Genomic DNA, 10,271 nt, shown 5'->3' on the forward strand with positions numbered 1-10,271 from the left:
ATAAGGAACATTTGCGATTGGTTCTTGAGAAGCTCAGAGAACATCAGTTGTATGCCAAGTTCAGCAAATGTGAGTTTTGGTTGAAGGAAGTAGGATTCCTCGGACACGTTATATCCGGAGAAGGTATATCAGTAGATCCCACTAAAGTTGATATCGTGACCAAGTGGGAAGCACCAACCACAGTTGGCGAGATCCGGAGTTTCCTTGGACTCGCAGGATACTGCCGGAGATTTATTGAGAATTTCTCAAAGATTGCGAAGCCTATGACTGAACTGTTAAAGAAGGATACCAAGTTCATATGGACTGAGGAGTGTGAGGCTAGTTTCTAGGAGTTGAAGAAACGTTTGGTTACTTCACCAGTGTTGATTTTGCCAGACCAGACCAAGGATTATGAGGTGTATTGCGACGCTTCACGTCGAGGACTTGGAGAGTGCTTATGCAGGAAGGGAGAGTTGTTTCATATGCCTCAAGACAGCTTAAACCGCATGAATTGAATTATTCTACGCATGATTTGGAGTTAGCAGCCGTAGTGCATGCATTGAAAACATGGAGACATTTCCTCATTGGAAATCATTGTGAGGTGTACACGGATCACAAGAGTTTGAAAAACATTTTCACGCAGAAGGAGTTAAACCTCGGGCAAAGGAGATGGTTGGAGCTCATCAAGGATTATGATATGATATTGCATTACCATCCCGGAAAGGCTAATGTAGTAGCTGACGCATTAAGCCGTAAGAGCCACGTCAACACCCTAATGACGGGAGAATTACCAAGGGAGTTAGCCAAAAATCTTCGTGAGCTATGTTTGGAAATAGTTCCGAGAGGCTATGTAGCAGCATTGGAGATTCAGTCAACTTTGATGGATAGAATCAGAGAAGCCCAGAAGACTGACAAGGAGATTGCCTCTATAAAGGAGAAAATGAGCAAAGGGAAGGCTAAAGGATTTCGTGAGGATGAGCACGACACCCTATGGTTTGAAGGCCGTGTTTATGTGCCCAATGACCCGGAGATCAGGAGGTTGATTCTGCAAGAGGCACATGATTCACCGTATTCGATTCACCCAGGAAATACCAAGATGTATTTGGATTTGAAGGATATTTTCTGGTGGACCGGAATAAAGGAAGACATTGCTGAGTATGTAGCAGTTTGTGATGTATGTCAAAGAGTAAAGGCAGAGCATCAGAAGCCAGCAGGATTGCTACAACCATTGCCGATACCCGAATGGAAGTGGGATAAGTTAGGCATGGATTTTATCACGGGATTACTGAAGGAAATATGCCCTAGAGGCAATAATAAAGTTACTATTTATTTCCTTATATCATGATAAATGTTTATTATTCATGCTAGAATTGTATTAACCGGAAACATAATACATGTGTGAATACATAGACAAACAGAGTGTCACTAGTATGCCTCTACTTGACTAGCTCATTAATCAAAGATGGTTATGTTTCCTAACCATGGACAAAAGAGTTGTTATTTGATTAACGGGATCACATCATTAGTTGAATGATCTGATTGACATGACCCATTTCATTAGCTTAGCACCCGATCGTTTAGTATGTTGCTATTGCTTTCTTCATGACTTATACATGTTCCTATGACTATGAGATTATGCAACTCCCGTTTACCGGAGGAACGCTTTGTATGCTACCAAACGTCACAACGTAACTGGATGATTATAAAGGAGCTCTAAAGGTGTCTCCAAAGGTAGATGTTGGGTTGGCGTATTTCGAGATTAGGATTTGTCACTTCGATTGTGGGAGAGATATCTCTGGGCCCTCTCGGTAATGCACATCACATAAGCCTTGCAAGCATTACAACTAATATGTTAGTTGTGAGATGATGTATTACGGAACGAGTAAAGAGACTCGCCGGTAACGAGATTGAACTAGGTATTGGATACCGACGATCGAATCTCGGGCAAGTAACATACCGATGACAAAGGGAACGACGTATGTTGTTATGCGGTCTGACCGATAAAGATCTTCGTAGAATATGTAGGAGCCAATATGGGCATCCAGGTCCCGCTATTGGTTATTGACCGGAGACGTGTCTCGGTCATGTCTACATTGTTCTCAAACCGTAGGGTCCGCACGCTTAACGTTACGATGACAGTTATTATGAGTTTATGCATTTTGATGTACCGAAGTTAGTTCGGAGTCCCGGATGTGATCACGGACATGACGAGGAGTCTCGAAATGGTCGAGACATAAAGATTGATATATTGGAAGCCTATGTTTGGATATCGGAAGTGTTCCGGGTAAAATCGGGATTTTACCGGAGTACCGGGAGGTTACCGGAACCCCCCGGGAGCTATATGGGCCTTAGTGGGATTTAGTGGAAAGGAGAAAGGGGCAGCCCAAGGTGGTCGCGCGCCTGCCCCCTCCCCTAGTCCTATTAGGACTAGGAGAGGTGGCCGGCCCCCCTCTCTCTCTTTCCCCCCCTCAAGGAGTCCTATTCCAACTAGGATTGGGGGGGAATCCTACTCCCAGAGGGAGTAGGACTCTCCTGGCGCGCCCCCCTTGGCCGGCCAGCCCCTCCCCTTGTATCCTTTATATACGGAGGCAGGGGACACCCCTAGACACACAAGTTGATCCTTGAGATCGTTCCTTAGCCGTGTGCGGTGCCCCCTGCCACCATATTCCACCTCGATCATATTGTAGCGGTGCTTAGGCGAAGCCCTGCAACAGTAGAACATCAAGATCGTCACCACGCCGTCGTGCTGACGGAACTCCTCCCCGACGCTTTGCTGGATCGGAGCCCGGGGATCGTCATTGAGCTGTACGTGTGCTAAGAACTCGGAGGTGCCGGAGTAACGGTGCTTGGATCGGTCGGATCGGGAAGACGTACGACTACTTCCTCTATGTTGCGTCAACGCTTCCGCAGTCGGTCTGCATGGGTACGTAGACAACACTCTCCCCTCTCGTTGCTATGCATCACCATGATCTTGCGTGTGTGTAGGAAATTTTTTGAAATTACTGCGTTCCCCAACAGTGGCATCCGAGCCTAGGTTTTATGGTTTGATGTTATATGCACGAGTAGAACACAAGTGAGTTGTGGGCGATATAAGTCATACTGCCTACCAGCATGTCATACTTTGGTTCGGCGGTATTGTTGGACGAGACGACCCGGACCGACATTACACGTACGCTTACGCGAGACCGGTTCTCCCGACGTGCTTTACACATAGGTGGCTTGCGGGCGACAGTCTCTCCAACTTTAGTTGAACCAAGTGTGGCTACGCCCGGTCCTTGCGAAGGTTAAAACGGAGTCTATTTGACAAACTATCGTTGTGGTTTTGATGCGTAGGTGAGATTGGTTCTTGCTTAAGCCCGTAGCAGCCACGTAAAACTTGCAACAACAAAGTAGAGGACGTCTAACTTGTTTTTGCAGGGCATGTTGTGATGTGATATGGTCAAGGCATGATGCTGAATTTTATTGTATGAGATGATCATGTTTTGTAACCGAGTTATCGGCAACTGGCAGGAGCCATATGGTTGTCGCTTTATTGTATGCAATGCAATCGCGATGTAATGCTTTACTTTATCACTAAGCGGTAGCGATAGTCGTGGAAGCATAAGATTGGCGAGACGACAACGATGCTACGATGGAGATCAAGGTGTCGCGCCGGTGACGATGGTGATCATGACGGTGCTCAGGAGATGGAGATCACAAGCACAAGATGATGATGGCCATATCATATCACTTATATTGATTGCATGTGATGTTTATCTTTTTATGCATCTTATCTTGCTTTGATTGACGGTAGCATTATAAGATGATCTCTCACTAAATTATCAAGAAGTGTTCTCCCTGAGTATGCACCGTTGCCAAAGTTCGTCGTGCCCAGACACCACGTGATGATCAGGTGTGATAAGCTCTACGTCCATCTACAACGGGTGCAAGCCAGTTTTGCACACGCGGAATACTCAGGTTAAACTTGACGAGCCTAGCATATGCAGATATGGCCTCGGAACACAGAGACCGAAAGGCCGAGCGTGAATCATATAGTCGATATGATCAACATAACGATGTTCACCATTGAAAACTACTCCATCTCACGTGATGATCGGTTATGGTTTAGTTGATTTGGATCACGTGATCACTTAGAATATTAGAGGGATGTCTATCTAAGTGGGAGTTCTTAAGTAATATGATTAATTGAACTTTAATTTATCATGAACTTAGTCCTGGTAGTATTAGCATATCTATGTTGTAGATCAATAGCTCGCGTTGTTGCTTTCATATGTTTATTTTGATATGTTCCTAGAGAAAATTGTGTTGAAAGATGTTAGTAGCAATGATGCGGATTGGATCCGTGATCTGAGGTTTATCCTCATTGCTGCACAGAAGAATTATGTCCTTGATGCACCGCTAGGTGACAGACCTATTGCAGGAGCAGATGCAGACGTTATGAACGTTTGGCTAGCTCAATATGATGACTACTTGATAGTTTAAGTGCACCATGCTTAACGGCTTAGAATCGGGACTTCAAAGACGTTTTGAACGTCATGGACCATATGAGATGTTCCAGGAGTTGAAGTTAATATTTCAAGCAAATACCCGAGTTGAGAGATATGAAGTCTCCAACAAGTTCTATAGCTAAAAGATGGAGGAGAATCGCTCAACTAGTGAGCATGTGCTCAGATTGTCTGGGTACTACAATCGCTTGAATCAAGTGGGAGTTAATCTTCCAGATAAGATAGTGATTGACAGAATTCTCTAGTCACCATCACCAAGTTAGTAGAACTTCGTGATGAACTATAATATGCAAGGGATAACGGAAACAACTCCCAAGCTCTTCGTGATGCTGAAATCAACAAAGGTAGAAATCAAGAAAAACATCAAGTGTTGATGGTTGACAAGATCACTAGTTTCAAGAAAAGGGCAGAGGGAAGAAGGGGAACTTCAAGAAGAACAACAAGCAAGTTGCTGCTCAAGTGAAGAAGCCCAAGTCTGGTCCTAAGCCTGAGACTAAGTGCTTCTACTGCAAAGGGACTGGTCACTGGAAGCGGAACTACCCCAAGTGATTGGCGGATAAGAAGGATGGCAAAGTGAACATAAGTATATTTGATATACATGTTATTGATGTGTACTTTACTAGTGTTTATAGAAAACCCTCAGTATTTGATACTAGTTCAGTTGCTAAGATTAGTAACTCGAAACGGGAGTTGCAGAATAAACAGAGACTAGTTAAGGATGAAGTGACGATGTGTGTTGGAAGTAGTTCCAAGATTGATATGATCATCAACGCACACTCCCTATAATTTCGGGATTAGTGTTGAACCTAAATAAGTGTTATTTGGTGTTTACGTTGAGCATGAATATGATTTGATCATGTTTATTGTAATATGGTTATTCATTTAAGTAAGAGAATAAATTGTTGTTCTGTTTACATGAATAAAACCTTATATGGTTACACACCCAATGAAAATAGTTCGTTGGATCTCGATCGTAGTAATACACATAATCATAATATTGAAACCAAAAGATGCAAAGTTAATAATGATAGTGCAACTTATTTATGGCACTGCTGTTTAGGTCATATTGGTGTAAAGCGCATGAAGAAACTCCATGCTGATGGGCTTTTGGAATCACTTGATTATGAATCAGTTGATGCTTGCGAACCATGCCTCATGGGCAAGATGACTAAAACTCTGTTCTTCGGAACAATGGAGCGAGCAACAGATTTGTTGGAAATCATACATACTGATGTATGTGGTCCGATGAATATTGAGGCTCGTGACAGGTATCATTATTTTATGATCTTCACAGATGATTTGAGCAGATATGAGTATATCTACTTGATGAAACACAAGTCTGAAACATTTGAAAAGTTCAAAGAATTTCAGAGTGAAGTGGAGAATCATCGTAACAAGAAAATAAAAGTTTTTACGATATGATCGCAGAGGTAAAATATTTGAGTTACGAGTTTGGCCTTCAGTTAAAACAATGTGAAATAGTTTCACTACTCACGCCACCTGGAGCACCACAATGTAATGGTGTGTCCGAACATCATAACCGTACTTTATTAGATATGGTGCGATCTATGATGTCTCTTACCGATCTACCACTATCGTTTTGGGGTTATGCATTAGAGACAGCTGCATTCACGTTAAATAGGGCACCATCTAAATCCATTGAGATGACACCGTATGAACTATGGTTTGGCAAGAAACCCAAGCTGTCGTTTCTTAAAGTTTGAGGTTGCAATGCTTATGTGAAAAAGTTTCAACCTGATAAGCTCAAACCCAAATCGGAGAAATGTGTCTTCATAGGATATCCAAAGGAAACTATTGGATACACCTTCTATCACAGATCCGAAGGCAAGACTTTTTGTTGCTAAATTCGGAAACTTTCTAGAGAAGGAGTTTCTCTCGAAAGAAGTGAGTGGGAGGAAAGTAGAAAACTTGATAAGGTAATTGTACCTTCTCCCTTATTGGAAAGTAGTTCATCACAGAAATCTGTTCTTGTGACTACTACACCAATTAGTGAGGAAGCTAATGATGATGATCATGTAACTTCAGATCAAGTTACTACCGAATCTCGTAGGTAAACCAGAGTAAGATCCGCACCAGAGTGGTACGGTAATCCTGTTCTGGAAGTCATGTTACTGGACCATAACGAACTTGCGAACTATGAGGAAGCGATGATGAGCCCAGATTCCACGAAATGGTTTGAGGCCATAAAATCTGAGATATGATCCATGTATGAGAACAAAGTATGGACTTTGATGGATTTGCCCAATGATCGGCAAGCCACAGAAAATAAATGGATCTTCAAGAGGAAGACGGACGCTGATAGTAGTGTTACTATCTACAAAGCTAGAATTGTCGCAAAAGGTTTTTGACAAGTTCAAGGTGTTGACTACGATGAGAGTTTCTCACTCGTATCTATGCTTGAGTCTGTCCGAATCATGTTAGTAATTGCCGCATTTTATGAAAAGTGGCAAATGGATAAACAAAACTACATTCTTTAATGGATTTATTAAAGAAGAGTTGTATATGATGCAACCAGAAGGTTTTGTCAATCCGAAAGGTGCTAACAAAATGTGCAAACTCCAGTGATCCACCTGTGGACTGGTGCAAGCATCTCGGAGTTGGAATATACGCTTTGATGAGTTGATCAAAGCATATAGTTTTATACAGACTTGCGGTGAAGCCTGTATTTACAAGAAAGTGAGTGGGAGCACTACAGCATTTCTGATAAGTATATGTGAATGACATATTGTTGATCGGAAATAATGTAGAATTATTCTGTAAAGCATAAACGAGCGTTTGAAAGGAGTTTTTCAAAGAAAGACTTCGGTGAAGCTGCTTACATATTGAGCTTCAAGATCTATAGAGATAGATCAAGACGCTTGATAAGTTTTTTCAAATGAGTACATACCTTGACAAGATTTTTCAAAATGGAGCAGTCAAAGAAAGAGTTCTTGCCTGCATTACAAGGTGTGAAGTTGAGTAAGACTCAAAGCCTGACCACGGCAGAAGATAGAAAGAGAATGAAAGTCATTCCCTATGCCTTGGCCATAGGTTCTATAAAGTATGTCATGCTGTATACCAGATCTATTGTATACCCTGCACTGATTTGGCAAGGGAGTACAATAGTGATCTAGGAGTAGATCACTGGACAGCGGTCAGAATTATCCTTAGTGATATAAAGGATATGTTTCTCGATTATGGACGTGACAAAAAGGTTCGTCGTAAAGGGTTACGTCGATGCAAGTTTTTGATGCTGATCCAGATGATTCTAAGTCTCAATCTGGATACATATTGAAAGTGGGAGCAATTAGCTAGAGTAGCTCCGTGTAGAGCATTGTAGACATAGAATTTTGCAAAATACATACGGATCTGAATTTGGCAGGCCCGTTGACTAAATTTCTCCCACAAGCAAAACATGATCACTCTTTGGGTGTTAATCACATAGCGATGTGAACTAGATTATTGAATCTAGTAAACCCTTTGGGTGTTAGTCACATGGAGATGTGAACCAATCACATAAACATGTGAACTATTGGTGTTAATCACATAGCGATGTGAACTAGATTATTGACTCTAGTGCAAGTGGGAGACTGAAGGAAATATGCCCTAGAGGCAATAATAAAGTTATTATTTATTTCCTTATATCATGATAAATGTTTATTATTCATGCTAGAATTGTATTAACCGGAAACATAATACATGTGTGAATACATAGACAAACAGAGTGTCACTAGTATGCCTCTACTTGACTAGCTCGTTAATCAAAGATGGTTATGTTTCCTAACCATGGACAACAGAGTTGTTATTTGATTAACGGGATCACATCATTAGTTGAATGATCTGATTGACATGACCCATTTCATTAGCTTAGCACCCGATCGTTTAGTATGTTGCTATTGCTTTCTTCATGACTTATACATGTTCCTATGACTATGAGATTATGCAACTCCCGTTTACAGGAGGAACGCTTTGTGTGCTACCAAACGTCACAATGTAACTGGGTGATTATAAAGGAGCTCTACAGGTGTCTCCAAAGGTAGATGTTGGGTTGGCGTATTTCGAGATTAAGATTTGTCACTCCGATTGTCGGAGAGGTATCTCTGGGCCCTCTCGGTAATGCACATCACATAAGCCTTGCAAGCATTACAACTAATATGTTAGTTGCGAGATGATGTATTACGGAACGAGTAAAGAGACTCGCCGGTAACGAGATTGAACTAGGTATTGGATACCGACGATCGAATCTCGAGCAAGTAACATACCGATGACAAAGGGAACAACGTATGTTGTTATGCGGTCTGACCGATAAAGATCTTCGTAGAATATGTAGGAGCCAATATGGGCATCCAGGTCCCGCTATTGGTTATTGACCGGAGACGTGTCTCGGTCATGTCTACATTGTTCTCGAACCGTAGGGTCCGCACGCTTAACGTTACGATGACAGTTATTATGAGTTTATGCATTTTGATGTACCGAAGTTAGTTCGGAGTCCCGGATGTGATCACGGACATGACGAGGAGTCTCGAAATGGTCGAGACATAAAGATTGATATATTGGAAGCCTATGTTTGGATATCGGAACTGTTCCGGGTAAAATCGGGATTTTACCAGAGTACCGGGAGGTTACCGGAACCCCTCGGGAGCTATATGGGACTTAGTGGGATTTAGTAGAAAGGAGAAAGGGGCAGCCCAAGGTGGCCGCGCGCCTCCCCCCTCCCCTAGTCCTATTAGGACTAGGAGAGGTGGCCGTCCCCCCTCTCTCTCTTTCCCCCCCTCAAGGAGTCCTATTCCAACTAGGATTGGGGGGGAATCCTACTCCCAGAGGGAGTAGGACTCTCCTGGCGCGCCCCCCTTGGCCGGCCAACCCCTCCCCTTGGATCCTTTATATACGGAGGCAGGGGACACCCCTAGACACACAAGTTGATCCTTGAGATCGTTCCTTAGCCGTGTGCGGTGCCCCCTGCCACCATATTCCACCTCGATCATATTGTAGCGGTGCTTAGGCGAAGCCCTGCAACAGTAGAACATCAAGATCGTCACCACGCCGTCGTGCTGACGGAACTCCTCCCCGACGCTTTGCTGGATCGGAGCCCGGGGATCGTCATCGAGCTGTACGTGTGCTAAGAACTCGGAGGTGCCGGAGTAACGGTGCTTGGATCGGTCAGATCGGGAAGACGTACGACTACTTCCTCTACGTTGCGTCAATGCTTCCGCAGTCGGTCTGCGTAGGTACGTAGACAACACTCTCCCCTCTCGTTGCTATGCATCACCATGATCTTGCGTGTGCGTAGGAAATTTTTTGAAATTACTGCGTTCCCCAACAATTACCCAGGACTCGTTCAGGCTATGAATCGATTTGGGTTGTAGTCCATCGGTTGACAAAAGTAGCTCATTTCATCCCGGTAAAGACCACTTACACCAGTGCTAAGTTGGCAAAGATATACATGACCAGGATTGTATGCTTACATGGAGTTCTGAGGAGTATAGTATCAGATAGAGGAACCCGGTTTACCTCAAAGTTCTGGAATCAGTTGCACGAAACTTTGGGTACCAGGCTAGAGTTCAGCACAGCTTTTCATCCACAGACCGATGGACAGACCAAGAGAGTCAATCAGATTTTGGAGGACATGCTGAGAGCTTGTGCGCTAGATTATGGATCTAGTTGGGACGAGAATTTGTCGTATGCCGAGTTCTCTTACAACAACAGCTATCAATCCAGTTTAAAGATGGCCCCTTTCGAAGCCTTGTACGGAAGGAGGTGCAGGACACCGTTGTCGTGGCATGAAGT

The sequence above is a fragment of the Triticum urartu genome, chromosome 3A (assembly GCF_056163025.1).
Source record: "Triticum urartu cultivar PI428250 chromosome 3A, HENAU_Tu73, whole genome shotgun sequence".
Lineage (NCBI taxonomy): Eukaryota > Viridiplantae > Streptophyta > Magnoliopsida > Poales > Poaceae > Triticum > Triticum urartu.